We start from the raw sequence: 16,270 nt of genomic DNA, 5'->3' as shown, positions 1-16,270 counted from the left end.
TTCTAAAGTTTTTAATTTCCACTTGATTTGCCATAACGAAAAATGCATCAACCCCCTGCAAAAATGTCCATTAATTATAATCCACATAATAATTCACATTTCCTGTTGCGGCAGGACTATTTTCCTGCTTTAGCAAACTGGCTGAAATTAAGATCCTACATCTGTAGAAAAATGTATTTTGTTGTCCTGCTGCATAACTGTATGGAGTTATAGTTTCGTCCACCCACCTTTTTCAGGCAAGATAGACACACAGAAAGACAGTCTGGCATGTCGGCCAACAGAAATACAACCTGAAGCACAACAGATTAATAGAGAGAAGTTCAGAACGAGAGACTGAGTATTTATCTGCATGTAAATCAGGGTCTATTTCCAGACCTGTCTTTTTCTATTTTTCTTTTCTTTCTCTCCTTCTTTTACATTGAACTGTATGGAGAGGAACCAGATTATAATCAGGTCAGATGTTGCCCTCAGATATTCTCTCTCCTTCATCTGGCTCTGTTTTTACTTCTAATTCTCTCTTTTCTCTTCTTTTTACTGGAGAAATATGCCATCGTTGTGTGATTCTTGCCTTTAGTACACCTCCCCCCTCTCGCCTTTGTCCAAGGTTATTGTCCTTGGAGCTTGTCTGAAACGGGCAGGGAGGAAGTCTGAGACTGAGGCTGAAAGATCAGGGTGACACTGTAAGGCTGAGAGATGGGTCTGATACAGGGATTGAGTGAACAAGGAGCATTCTTCCTCAATAAGGGCTGCAGCAGACAATAGGGATCATAGATGGCGTTATCCCCAGAATGACATAGTTTCTGTTGGAGTGGTGAGAGTTTGCATTATGCATAAAAAAAAATGCATAAAGTATACTGCTGTTTGTAGACAGGCAGACAGGCAAACAAGACACACATGCAAACACAAACTCTCACTCTCTTCACACAGAGTCCTTGTTAGCCAATCCCACTTGAATTGAGCCTGGTCATCTGTCAGATGCTTATCAGTATTTCCTCTGTGGAAACTTCCAAATTCTACTTACACACTGTCTTTCCCCCCAAGCCCAGTGCATTCTCTTGTTAGACTGGCAAACTAGAGCGGTGAGGAAGAAGGAAGTTAGTCAGTGTCTATGTCACAAATGGCACCGAAGTCCCTCTATAGTGCACTACTTTTTAACAGGGCCCATAGGGGACAGTGTTTTCTTAGGGAGAGAGCCTTCCTGAACTCCCTCCTCCTGGAAATTGGAACAGAGCTACGGTGGAGACAATTGACTTAATCCACACTGATGAAGTGGTGAGGTCATCCAGTAAGGGATTTAGTTGCATGGTACTCTACTCCAAAACAGTGTGGCTGTACTGTTCCGATGAAGAGAAAGAGAAGACAAAGCCAAAACAATGTCTGACTGCATCACTGGAGTGTTGAGTTGTTGTTCTATCCCATATCCCATTCTATTGTACTCTGCATATAATAATAATAACAATACATTTAATTTTAAGTACTTTTCACGACACCCAAAGTCACTTTACATACACTACATATACAAAAGTATGTGGACACCCATGGATTTGGCTATTTCAGCCACACCCGTTGCTGACAGGTGCATAAAATTGACCACACAGCCATGCAATCTCCATAGACAAACATTGGCAGTGGAATGGCCTTACTGAAGAGCTCAGTGACTTTCAACATGGCACCGTCATAGGATGCCACCTTACCAAAAAGTCAGTTCGGCAAATTTCTGCCCTGCTAGAGCTGCCCCGGTCAACTGTGAGTGTTGTTATTGTGAAGTGGAAACATCTAGGAGCAACAACGGCTCAGCCGCAAAGTTGTAGACCACACAAGCTCACAGAACGGGACCGCCGAGTGCTGAAGCGCATAGTGCGTAAAAATTGTCTATTCTCGGTTGCAACACTCACTACCGAGTTCCAAACTGCCTCTAGAAGCAACGTCAGCACAAGAACTGTTCGTCGGGAGCTTCATGAAATGGGTTTCCATGGCTGAGCAGCTGCACACAAGCCTAAGATCACCATGTACAATGCCAAGCGTCGACTGGAGTGGTGTAAAGCTCGCCGCCATTGGAATCTGGAGCAATGGAAACGCGTCCTCTGGAGTGATGAATCATGCTTCACCATCTGGAAGTCTGACGGACTAATCTGGGTTTGGCGGATGCCAGGAGAACGCTGCCTGCCAACTGTAAAGTTTGGTGGAGGAGGAATAATGGTCCGTGGCTGTTTTTCATGGTTCAGACTAGGCCCCTTAGTTCCAGTGAAGGGAAATCTTAACGCTACAACAATGACATTCTAGACGATTCTGTGCTTCCAATATTGTGGCAGCAGCTTGGGTAAGGTTCTTTTTCTGTTTCAGCATGACAATTCCCCCGTGCACAAAGCGAGGTCCATACAGAAATGGTTTGTTGAGCTCGGCATGGAAGAAATTGGCTTACACAGAGCCCTGACCTCAACCCCATCGTACACCTCTGGGATGAATTGGAACGCCAACTGGGAGCCAGGCCTAATCTCCCCAAATCACTGCCCGACATCACTTGCTCTTGTGGCTGAATGGAAGCAAGTCCCAGCAGCAATGTTCCAACGTCTAGTGGAAAGCCTTCCCAGAGGAGTGGAGGCTGTTATAGCAGCAAAGGTGGGACCAACTCCATATTAATGCCCATGATTTTGGAATGAGATGTTTGATGAGCAGGTGTCCACATACTTTTGGTCATGTTGTGTACATAAGAAAAGGAGCAGCATCAAAAGCAATAAAATCACATATTAAATAAGTATATTACAAATCGATAAATGTACACTAAACATGATGACAGACTAACCAGGGAAGTGAACTAGACAGAGGATAAAAGTTAAGACAACAGATAATCTGGGTAAGCCTGTGTGAAGAGGTGTGTCTTTAGTGAGAACTTTAATATGTGTATGGATTGTGAAGTTTACCATTGCGTTAGGTATGTGAATATAGAGCTCTAAGAAAGTATACTGAGCATTTGGAAAGTATTCAGACGCCTTGATTTTTCCACATTTTGTCATGTTAGAGCCTGATTCTAAAATGTATTAAATAGTTTTTTCCCCCTCATCAATCTACACACAAACAAAAACAGGTTTTTAGAAATTAATGCAAATGTATTAAAAATTAAAAACATAAATATCACATTTACATATGTATTCAGACCCTTGATTCAGTACTTTGTTGAATCACCTTTTGGCAGCGATTACAGCCTCGAGTCTTCTTGGGTATGACGCTATAAGCTTGGCACACCTGTATTTGGGGAGTTTCTCCCATTCTTCTCTGCAGATCCTCTCATGCTCTGTCAGGTTGGATGGGGAGCGCTGCTGCACATCTATTTTCAGGTCTCTCCAGAGATGTTCGATCGGGTTCAAGTGAAGAGTGCCACTCAATAATGTGTTGTATTGGATTCGCCCCAAACATAACACTTTCTATTCAGGACAAAAATTATTAGTTGTTGAATCTGTGTTTGAAATTCACTGCTCGACTGAAAAACCTTACATATAATTGTATGTTTTGGGTACAGAGATGAGGTAGTCATGCCAAATCATGTTAAAGAATATTACTGCACACAGAGTCCATACAACTCATTATGTAACTTGTTAATCACATTTTTACTCCTGAACTTCTTCAGGCTTGCAATAACAAAGGGGTTGAATACTTACTGAATCAAGAGATTTCAGCTTTTCATTTTTAATTCATTTGTAAAAAAAAAAATATAAAATCTAAATATTTCACTTTGACTTTATGGGGTATTGTGTGCAGGCCAGTGACCAAAAAATCTGAAGAAGCCCGATCTGGCGGAGATTTAACAGTCTGACGAGCCGGCTGGGCGAACAAGACCTGACGATCCGACTGAGACCCGATGTGGGATGAGCCATTTCCGAGCCATCCTGGGCAAGGAAACCTCTCGAGCCAGCTAGGATGTGGAAGCGCCGACGAGCTGGCTAGGCACCTCTGGTACCATCGGTGGCGACCCTGGTCCGACGTCACCACCAACCGGAATGCCAGTACTCCTCGATGCTTCGTGTGATGGCTTTGGGATTCTGTAAGACGTGACGCCAGACAGAAGAAGCAGGTACGGGGATTCAAACATTTAATCAGGAACGGCGTCAGCACACGGGCAAACGAGGACATATGACAAACATCAATCCTGAAGCAGGGAACAGAGCTAGACAGATATAGGGAAGGCAATAACACAAGTAATAGAGTTCAGCTGAGTCCAATGAGCGCAGATGCACGTGACGGGGAAAGGCAGGTGTGTGTACTGATGGTAGCTTGATTGCGTAATCCTGGAGAGCCTGGCGCCCTCGAGCACCAGGGGGAGGAAGAGCAGGAACCGGCGTGACAATATACCCTAGCATGACTTTATCCAGCAAACACTCTGCATCAAAATTCATAAGGACAGACAGGGTCTCCTCACCACCGGGTCTGCGTCGCACCAAACGGCGTGCCTCACAGACACCAGGGATCCCCAACTTCAGTTAATCCACTTTACCACTCAACCCCCTGGAAATGGCAATTGGCTGCACGGAGCTGCATTAAGAGAAATCCCATGCAGCCTTGTTTACAAGTTGGAACACTGGAAAGGGATATGTAATCTACACCTCGTTAAGGCTGATAAAAATCCTCATTATTTTCTTTAATGATTTTCAATTTGAGTGTCACTATTTCTATTATTGCCTACACTTTCCCGTTTTGAACTTCTAACACGAGTAGGACGGTGTGGCTTTGTGACAATGACCACATGACTGATTTTGACAGCTCTAACTCAGTTACACCTCCAACACTGGCAAAACACAATAGCTTTGCGGGTGTCGGATATGTGTTTATGCTTGATCTGATTTAATCTAGGTCTTAATGTCAAGTGTCCCTGACACTGCTACTTTGTAGTTGGTGTTGTCAGATAATCATACAATTATTGACTTGATTCCCGGCAACTTTTAATTAACCTGTCTGGGCCAGTGGGACGCTTGCGTCCCACCCTAATCAACAGCCAGTGGAATCGTGTCGCGCGAAATGCAAAACCTCATAAATGCTATAACTTCAATTTCTCAAACATATGACTATTTTACACCGTTTTATAGATACACCTCTCCTGAATCGAACCACGTTGTCCGAAATTCAAAAAGGCTTTACAGCAAAAGCAAAACATTAGATTATGTTAGGAGAGAACCCAGCCAGAAATAATCACACAGCCATTTTCAAAGCAACTAGATGCATCACAAATACCCAAAACACAGCTAAATGCAGCACTAACCTTTGACAATCTTCATCAGATGACAATCCTAGGACATCATGTTACACAATACATGCATTTGTTCGATAAAGTTCATATTTATATATAAAAACAGCATTTTACATCGGCGCGTGACATTCAGAAAATCTTTTCCCTCAAATGCTTCCGGTGAATCAACGCTACAATTTACAAAATTAGTATTCGAAAACATTGTTAAAATGTAATATTGTCATTCAAAGACTTATAGATTAACATGTCTTGAATGCCACTGCTTTGCCAGATTTCAAAATAACTTTACTGGGAAATCACACTTTGCAATAAACGATGTGGTATGCCCAGCAAAATAGGCTAGGCTATACATGTTGGAGCCATCTTGGAACGATCAACCATCAAAAATACTATTGTAAATAAAACCTTACCTTTGATTATCTGTATCAGAAAGCACTTCCAGGCATCCCAGGTCCATAACAAATGTAGTTTTGTTCGAAGGCTACTGAAAATGTACCGTGCTGAGTCGGACTTGTCGTCACGAATGTACAAAAAAAAATATTTAAGTTCGTTCAAACATGTCAAACGTTGTATAACATAAATCTTTAGGGCCTTTTTCAACCAGAGCTTCAATAATATTCCATGGGGACATTTGCATTGTCTTTCAAAACGTTTCAAAAGGGGAGGGTAGCCATGGGCGGCCGTGTCATAATGGTAAATGGCCCTCCACCTGTGACCACTTTCCACAGCCTCTCTTTCAGTCAGTTTTGATAGTAGGAGACTCAAACCACTTTGTAAAGACTGGGGACATCTAGTGGAAGCCTTAGGAAGTGCTAAATGATTCATAAGCCCCTGTGTGTTTCAATGGCAAATGTTTGAAGTGATATCCACACATCAGATTTCAGTTTCCTGTCAGGATTTGTCTCAGGGTTTTGACTGCCATATGAGTTCTGTTATACTCACAGACACCATTCAAACAGTTTTAGAAACTTTAGGGTGTTTTCTATCCAAATCAAACAATTATATGCATATTCTAGTTACTGGGCAGGAGTAGTAACCGGGTACGTTTTTTATCCGGCCGTGCAAATACTGCCCCCTATCCCCAACAGGTTTTAACAAAGTGCCGAAATGTATTCTTGCCAATAAATCTGTGGCCGATCTCTGTCACAGCCACAGGCCTGTTAGCGAAGCAGGAACTTCAAGTTGCTGTCATCTAAGAGGTTGTAAGTCCAAATTCCAGGTGTGGTTGCGTCCTAATTGTGCAAACTAATGTTGAGGTCAATTCCATTCAAATTCCAATCAGTTCCAAAAGTAAACCCAATCACTATGATAAAAATACTACTTTTTCTTGAGCGTATTTTTAACAATCATGCAACAGACTTGTATACGTCTTGTGGGCTTTTGGGGTCACACACTTCACAGAGCTACCACACAGAAACGGTGTCTTGTACTCTTGTCATGTACATGGTTGTGTTTTCAAGGACCTCCTCCGTATATTCTTCATGTTAAAGGCCAGTTTGATATCAATATCAAATCATTTCTGGGTATAAAGAAATACCTTACTTTATACCATTGCAGTGTTGAATACTCATATTGGCTTGAAGGGAATTCTAGAGTGTGCATTATTTCCCTATGACACACAGTATATCCGCACGGTAAAATTCAATGGCTATAGTTAATTCTTACATGTTCTATGTTTAAGCTGCTTTTGAAAGCAAAAGTCGATTTAAAAACATTATTGGCATTGTTAAATTCAATTTTCATAATGCCGAGCTAGGATTGCTGATTTGGTCAGATAAAATAGCAAGTCTGTTTGTTTGGTTACAAAGGCAGCTACTATAGCTATCCAATAAACTTGCTCCAGTAGCTACTTCAGAGGATGTTGAACACATTTCTAAACGGGCAAATAAACACATTTGTAGCGGCAAATGTGTTCAATTATAGCCATGGTATAAGGGCACAAGGCGAGACCCAGATGCAGACAGGAGGCAGATGGTTAGAGTCTTTGTGTTTATTTATATCCAAAAGGAGTAGGCAAGAGAATGGTCGTGGACAGGCACAAGGTCAAAACCAGATTCTGAGTCAGAGGTACAAAGTGGTAGACAGGGTCGATGTCAGGGTAGGCAGAAGGGTCAGACAGTCGGGTACGGAGTCCAGAAAAACATGCATGGTCAAAACCAGGAAGACTAGAAAACAAGAGCACGGGAAAAGCACGCTGGTTGACTTGAAAACATACAAGACAAACAGGCACAGAGAGCCAGGAAACACAGGGATAAATACACTGGGGAAAATAAGCGACACCTGGAGGAGGTGGAGACAATCACAAGAACAGGTGAAACAGATCAGGTCGTGACACATGGTATAAAAAGGATAATCAACTCGGGGCCATGCGTTCTCTGGGAAAACTGAAAACAAATTGTTATTGACAGAGAGGTTTGGAACGCTTTGTTATTGGTCTATTAATTTACCTCATGGTGATGTCACCATGGAATGCAAAACTCCCGCCCATGCAATCATGGGTTTTTTCCGTAAGGTTAGAACATCGAAGTATTCAACCTTTCAATCAAAATGATATAGTTGTTTTAGTACATTGGTAGCATTAGTGCAGCATGCATATACAATATAAATTACTTTGTTAAAAAGTTTGGGTTATTCGGTTTTGCCGTAATGGCTTAGGTAATGAACTGAAGGACTCAAGATGAATAGTGGGTTTGAGTCTCGCATTAGATTTATTCACTAACCAGTCTGTTTCTGCTCCCTTGCCAACTCCTTATGGAACTGTGTTTGTCTTGACTATGACAGAAATGGAGTTGGCAAGATTCACAAATAGATCAGGGACCACCCAGTAAGCACCGTCCGACGCTGATGTCCATGGACGTCTAAAATATGTAATTTTGTTACTGGGCAGGCTTCACTGCTATAATAGTGACAACTTTCTAAACAAATATTTTCGATTTCACCCTTCCTCCTCCCACATCCAAAACAGATTTGAACATGATTGTTTTGATATCCTGTTCTGCTTACAGGCTTTGTTCAAGTCGGGGGAGGATAGCAAGGAGAAAGATAGTCAGTTGTTTTGAAGTTTCACGGGCCCAACAATAATAAATGAAATTTATAAATAATAATGAAATATACATCTGTCACAGAAAACATATGATTGCTGGGGAATGTGAAAGATATATGAATTTGAGGATGACATTTGGTCAAATACTATAATAGACAGCCAAAAGCCAACCCATTCCTAATAATATATAAAGCATTATGGAAATGAGTTGGGAAAGCAGGACGCTTGAGACTATTTAATAATGAATCACAAATGCAGCCGAGCAATCTCACATTGTTCTGTTCTGCATCTATTTTCTCTTTAGGGTAAGAGGAGCCCCATAATTATTGTTCTTTGTTTAAACTGAGAGCTGGCACAAGTCTCTGCCTCGGGTCTATAATCTTCACATACCAGTGAGTGGTTGAGATTCTATCTGTTCTGTGTCTCTATGTTGCTGTGCCCAATGGACCTGTAATATGCATGCAGTTGGACTGTATTCAAGCCAGAACTGGGTTCAAATACATGGGTATTTCATTATGTTATTTAAATACTTACTTTCTGTGTATTTGAGTATTTTCAAATAATGTGGCCAAATCATCTACTTCTATTTGAAGTATTTACAATTATTTTCAAATAACTTCCTATAAATAGCCAAAACGATTTTCAAATACATTATTTCAAATACCCCTAGGACTAAACAGACCTGGGTTCAAATGCATGTAGTATTTAAATATTTGTCTTTTAAAATACACTTGCTTGCGTATTGTGTTTTCAAATGCATGCCAATACTTTCCAGATGTATTTCCAAATACAACCCAATATTCAACTACTTACTTTGAAATGTCTTTGAAAGTAACCCACGTCTGATTCAAGCCTCTATCTGCACATGAATCCAATGTATTTATTTAAGGGGGAGTTTTCACTTGACATCTAAACTCATGCAGTCTGCTGAGGAAAACAAATCATGCAACAGACTTGGACACATCTTGTGGGCTTTTGGGGTCACACACTTCACAGAGCTACCACTTAGAAACTGTGTCTTGTACTCTTGTCGTGTACATGGTTGTGTTTCCATGGACCTCCTCCATATGTTAAAGGTCATTTTGATATCAATATCAAATCCTTTCTGGGTACAATTAAATACTTTACTTTATACCATTGCAGTGTTGAATACTCATACTGGCTTGAAGGGCATTCTAGAGCATGCATTATTTCAAATCAAAATCAAATCAAATGTATATATAGCCCTTCTTACATCAGCTGATCATCAGCTGATTTCCCTATAGCACACAGTATATCCGCACAGTAAAATTCAATGGCTATAGTTCACTCTTACTTGTTCTATGTTTGATCTGGTATTGAAAGCAAAAGTGAAATTGAAAATGTTATTGGCATTGATAAATTCGATTAACATAATGGCAAACTAGGACTGTTGGTTTGGTTAGATAAACTAGCAAGTATGTTGTGTTAATAAGGCAACTGCTATAGCTATCTAGTAAACTTGCTAGATACTTCAGTGGATGTTGAACACATTTCTAACGGAAAATAAACACATTTCTACCAGCAAATGTGTTAAATTATAGCCATGGTATTAAAAAGATAATCAACTTTGGGCTCTATGCGTTCTCTGGGAAAACTGAAAACTAGCTGTTATTGGCAGAGAGGTTTGGAACTCTCTTTGTTATTGGTCTGTTAACCAATTTACCGCATGGTGATGTCACCATGGAAAGCAGAAACTCACACCCATGCAAACCTGCTGATTAGAAGGTTCTATGTAGATCGTATTTTCAACCTGGAAATAACACTGATCAAATTTTCTCACACATTTACAATGTTAGTTTCATCAGCTGTTGTACAATATGATATACAGTTGAAGTCGAAAGTTTACATACACTTAGACTGGAGTCATTAAAAATCATTTTTCAACAACTCCACACATTTCTTGTTAACAAACTATAGTTTTGGCAAGTCGGTTAGGACATCTACTTTGTACATGACACAAGTCATTTTTCCAACAATTGTTTACAGACAGATTATTTCACTTATAATTCACTGTATCACAATTCCTGTGGGTCAGAAGTTTACATACACTAAGTAGACTGTGCCTTTAAACAGCTTGGAAAATTCCAGAAAATGATGTCATGGCTTTAGAAGCTTCTGATAGGCTAATTGACATAATTTGAGTCAATTGAAGGTGTACCTGTGCATGTATTTCAAGGCCTACCTTCACACTCAGTGCCTCTACTTGACATCATGGGAAAATCAAAATAAATTAGCCAAGACCTCAGGAAAAAAAAGTCTGATTCAACCTTGGGAGCAATTTCCAAATGCCTGAAGGTACCACGTTCATCTGTACAAACAATAGTACACAAGTATAAACACCATGGGACCCCACATCCGTCATACCGCTCGGGAAGGAGACGCATTCTGTCTACTAGAGATGAACGTACTTTGGTGCTAAAAGTGCAAATCTATCCCAGAACAACAGCAAAGGACCTTGTGAAGATGCTGGAGGAAACAGGTACAAAAGCATCTTTATCCACAGTAAAACGAGTCCAATATCGCCAAAATTTGAAAACCCGCTCAACAAGGAAAAAGCCACTGCTCCAAAACTGCCATAAAAAATCCAGACTACGGATTGGAACTGCACATGAGCACAAAGATCGTAGTATATGGAGAAATGTCCTCTGGTCTGATGAAACACAAATAGAACTGTTTGGCCATAATGACCATCGTTATGTTTGGAGGAAAAAGGGATGCTTGCAAGCCGAAGAATGCCATCCCAACCATGAAGCACGGGGTGGCAGCATCATGTTGTGGGGGTGCTTTGCTGCAGGAGGGACTGGTGCACTTCATAAAATAGATGGCATCATGAGAAACTAATATTATGTGGATATATTGAAACAACATCTCAAGACATCAGTCAGGAAGTTAAAGCTTGGTCGCAAATGGGTCTTCCAAATGGACAATGACCCCAACCACACTTCCAAAGTTGTGGCAAAATGGCTTAAGGACAACAAAGTCAAGGTATTGGAGTGGCCATCACAAAGCCCTGTCCTCAATCCTGTAGAAAATTTGAAGGCAGAACTGAAAAAGCATGTGCGAGCAAGGAGGCCTACAAACCTGACTCAGTTACACCAGCTCTGTCAGGAGGAACGGGCCAAAATTCACTCAACTTATTGTGGGAAGCTTGTGGAAGGCTACCCAAAACATTTTTCCCAAGTTAAACAATTGAAAGGCAATGATACCAAATACTAATTGAGTGTATGTACATTTCTGACCCACTGGGAATGTGATGAAAGACAAAAACTGAAATAAATCATTCTCTCTACTATTATTCTGGCATTTCACATTTTTAAAATAAAGTGGTGATCCTAACTGACCTAAGACAGGGAATTTTTACTTGGATTAAGTGTCAGGAACTGTGAAAAACTGAGTTTAAATGTATTTGGCTAAGGTGTATGTAAACCTCAGACTTCAACTGTAAAACACAGGAAAAATCACATTTCTGATTGCACTGGGCCTTCAAAGCCGTTTTAATGGCTGAACATGAGCTATTCCACAATACAGTTGATTGCTACAGTACAGTTCCACTATAATTATGCATGATAACATAATACCTCATCTGAGTGTGTGTGAAACTGGGGCACAGTATTCACACACTCTCATCCCCACTGTTCTTTTCATCATGCCCTAATACATCCTTATCATCATATCGTTATGAATCTTTCAGATCCTTATAAATACTTCAAAAATCCCCTTTTGATCAATTCCATCGATGTGCACTCCAGGGGGGGCAATTCAGGGCATATCAATGATAACAGGAAAATAACATATAAAAACAATATTTAAGATGTTATGAGAGAGGATCAACTAAAGAGATAAGTTGGGGCTACAGTAATTAATTCATTTGATGTGCCCACTGGATTGTGTATTTTTTTAACTAGGCAAGTCAGTTATGAACAAATTCTTGTTTACAACGACGGCCTAGGAACAGTGGGTTAACTGCCTTGTTCAGGGGCAGAACAACAGATCTTTACCTAGTCAGCTCAGGGATTTGATCTAGCAACCTTCCGGTTACTGGCCCAACGCTCGAACCACTAGGCTACCTGCCGCCCCAATAACAAATGTATTGGACATCATATTTTGAGGAGATTTATTGTTAAATTAATACACTGCGTACACAATTATTAGGCAAGTGAGTATTCTGATCTTATCATTATTTCTATTAACATTTTCGAACTCCAAACCATATAAACTTGAATGCTTATTGGATTTAATCATTTTCAGGTGATATGTATTTGTGTAATGAGGGATGGTGTGGCGAAAGTGAATAACACCTCATATCAAGGTGTGCATAATTATTAGGCAGCCTCATTACCTCAGATAAAATGGGCCAAAAAAGAAATTGAACTGACACTGAAAAGCCAAAAATGTAAAATGCCTTTCAGATGGATGCGACACTCTTTAAATAGCTAAACTATTGAGGTGTGACCACCAGACATTCAAACGTTTTGTTGCGAATAGTCAACTGGGGCGCAAAAAATGCATGGGGAAGAAAAGGCGCAAATTAACTGCAAAAGACTTGAGAAGAATTAAACGTCAAACTACCTGGAACCCATTATCCTCCAGTGCCACCGTATTCCAGAACTGCAACCTACCTGGAGTGTTTAGAAGTACAAGGTGTCAAGTGCTCAGAGACATGGCCAAGGTCAAGAAGACTGAAACAAGACCACCACTGAATAAGATTCACAAGTTGAAGCGTCAAGATTGGGCAAAGAAATACCTGAAGACAGATTTTTCAAAGGTTTTATGGACAGATGAAATGAAAGTTACTCTTGATGGACCAAATGGATGGGCCCGTGGCTGGATCAGTAATGGACACAGGGCACCACTTTGAGTCAGGTGCCAGCAAGGTGAAGGAGGGGTACTGGTATGGGCTGCTATCATTGAGGATGAGGTAGTTGGACCTTTTCGGGTTGAAGATGGACTGAAACTCAACTCCCAAACCTACTGCCAGTTTCTGGAAGATTCTTTTGTCTAAACAGTGGTACAGGAAGAAATCCTCAGCATTCTAGAAGGCCATGATCTTTATGCAGGACAATGCTCCATTACATGCATCCAAGTACTCCACTGCTTGGCTAGCCAGCAAGGGCCTCAAAGATGCCTGAATAATGACCTGGCCCCCTTCCTCACCTGGCTTAAATCCTATTGAGAACTTGTGGGCCCTTCTCAAACGTGAGATTTACAGTGATGGAAGACAATACACCTTTTTGATCAGCATTTGGGAGGCTGTGGTTGCTGCTTCAGCGAAAATTGATCGTGAACAGATCAAGAAACCGACAGACTCCATGGATGGAAGGCTCATGGCAGTTATTGAAAATAAGGGTGGCTATATTGGTCACTGAATATTTTTGAAAGACCAAAAATGTTATATAATTGTAAAACAAGTGAGTTGAGAGAAATTATTTTTGTAGTTTGGTTGCCTAATAATTCTGCACACTTATATATTTCCCTGAGAAAGACAAAACTCACTTTTCCTTTGTTAAACATTCAGGTTTGAGGTTCAATAACATTTTGGATTCAATGAGAGCATTGTGTTTGTTCAACAATAAAATTTAATCCCGAGGAATACAATTTGCCTAATAATTGTGTACGCAGTGTATTAAGTAATTCTTTGGTATTATTATTATTTTTATTTTTTTTATTTAAGGGGTAGATCAGCTTTAATATTACAAGTTGTGGCTTCTATCAATGTAATTGTCTGTGTCATTTTCAATCCCCCATATATTATTTGGTAAATATACTGAACAAAAATATAAACGCAACATGCAACAATTTTACTTAGTTACAGTTTTTAGAAGGAAATCAGTCAATTGAAATAAATTCATCAGGCCTTAATCTATGGATATCACATGAAATCAGGGGCGCAGCCATGGGTGGTCTGCGGTTGTGAGGCCGGTTGGATGTACTGCCAAATACTCTAAACTACATTGGAGCCGGGTTATGGTAGATAAATGAACATTCAATTCTATGGTACCGCTCTGTTGGACATTCCTGCAGTCAGCATGCCAAATGCACGCTCCCTCAAAACTTCAGACATCTGAGGCATCGTGTTGTGTGTCAAATCTACACATTTTAGAGTGGCGTTTTATTGTCCCCAGCACAAGGTGCACCTGTTTAATGATCATGCTGTTTAATCAGCGTCTTGATATGCCACACATTTCAGGTGGATAGATTATCTTGGCAAAGGATAAATGTTCACTAACAGGGATGTAAACAAATTTGTGCACAAAATTTGAGAGAAAAAAGCTTTTTGTGCATATGGAACATTTCTGGGATCTTTTATTTCAGCTCATGAAAAATGAGACGAACACTTTACATGTTGCGTTTATATTTTTGTTCAGTAATATATATTTTTTATATATATTTTCCTTCTTTATTATTTTCCCCAAACGCTACAATCCCTCCCTTAATTGGAGTAAACTAATGGACAACAATACATAGACTTCTATTTCCAGCTTATACATACTATATACATTTTATGGACACAGTATATTTTACATTAAATATTTCGTTTTTTTTGTTATTTTTGTTATTTTTAGTCCCACCATTCAGCATCCCTCTACCCCTCCCATCTATCTCTGAACACCATCCAGTTTTGATTTCTATTACCCATATATTTTTCAACTGTGCTGTGATATTTCACAAAAGTCCTGAGGCTTTGTATTCTCATAGTTTCTACAGATTGTAAAGGATCGGTGTCCCGCTAACATTCAAATAAATGTTTAAAATCCATAATATTTACGATTATTTATGTACATATACGTGTCTTATATCGGCTGAAAGCTTAAATTCTTGTTAATCTAACTGCCCTGTCTGATTTACAGTAGCTATTATAGCGAAAACATGCCATGTGATTGTTTGAGGATGGCGCCGCACATCAAAATATTTTTCCACCGGCACAGGTTTCATACATTCACAAATAAAGATGAAATATTCACTTACTTTTTGAAAATCTTCCTCTGATTTGTCATCCAAAGGGTCCCAGCTATAACATGTAGTGTCGTTTTGTTAGATAAAATCCTTCTTTATATCCCAAATAGTTGACGCCATCGATTTGAGTAATCCACTCGTTCAACATGCAGAGAAAGGAATCCAAAAATCTACCCCTAAACTTTGTTTCAACAAGTTAAAATATGTTTCTATTTACTCCTCAGATACCCTAAAATGTAATCAAACTATAATATTTAGTTCGGAAAGAAGTATGTTCAATAGGAAAGCGATTTTAGCAGGTGCGTAATGTCTTCATGGCGCGTGCAAACATGAATTTCAAAGACTGTGTCCCTCTACTAAAACAGATATTTCTTATTCGTTTTTGAAGTTATAAGCCTGAAATCTTGAACATAGACTGCTGACACCCTGTGGAAGCCACAGGAATTGCATCCAGGGAGCTAATTGTTCTTTCTCTTGCAATTTTAAGAGGATGGTCTCTCAAAAAAAACAATTCTGGTTGGTTTTCTTTGGATTTTCTCCTACCATATCTATCGTGTTATATTCTCCTACATTTTTAAACATTTATACAAACTTCAAAGTGTTTTCTTTTCAATGGTACCAATTATATGCATATCCTGGCTTCAGGAACCTGAGCTACAGGCAGTTTACTTTGGGCACGTCATTCAGACAGGAAGTGGAGAAAATAGGGGCCTAGCCCTAAGAAGTTAAAGATAAATGTTTTGCAAAGAGTATTATTATATTATTGATCGATTGACTATGACTTTTCAAATCACCCACTAGTGCTATTTACAGAGTTAGCTCCAGGTAAATGTTGTAATTCTTCAACCTGCGACCAAAAACAATCTACATATGTGCAGTACCAAAACAAGTGATCTAATAATTATTTCCCTGCGCAGCAAAATACGCAGAGCTGGGATGGTTGTGTCCCCTATATATATATAACATTCTATTGGTTTCAAAGTTTTGATTCCGGCGTTGTTTTGTGCATCAGT

Source organism: Salmo trutta, chromosome 12 (genome assembly GCF_901001165.1).
Source record: "Salmo trutta chromosome 12, fSalTru1.1, whole genome shotgun sequence".
Taxonomy (NCBI): domain Eukaryota; kingdom Metazoa; phylum Chordata; class Actinopteri; order Salmoniformes; family Salmonidae; genus Salmo; species Salmo trutta.
This window is presented reverse-complemented; position numbering follows the sequence as displayed.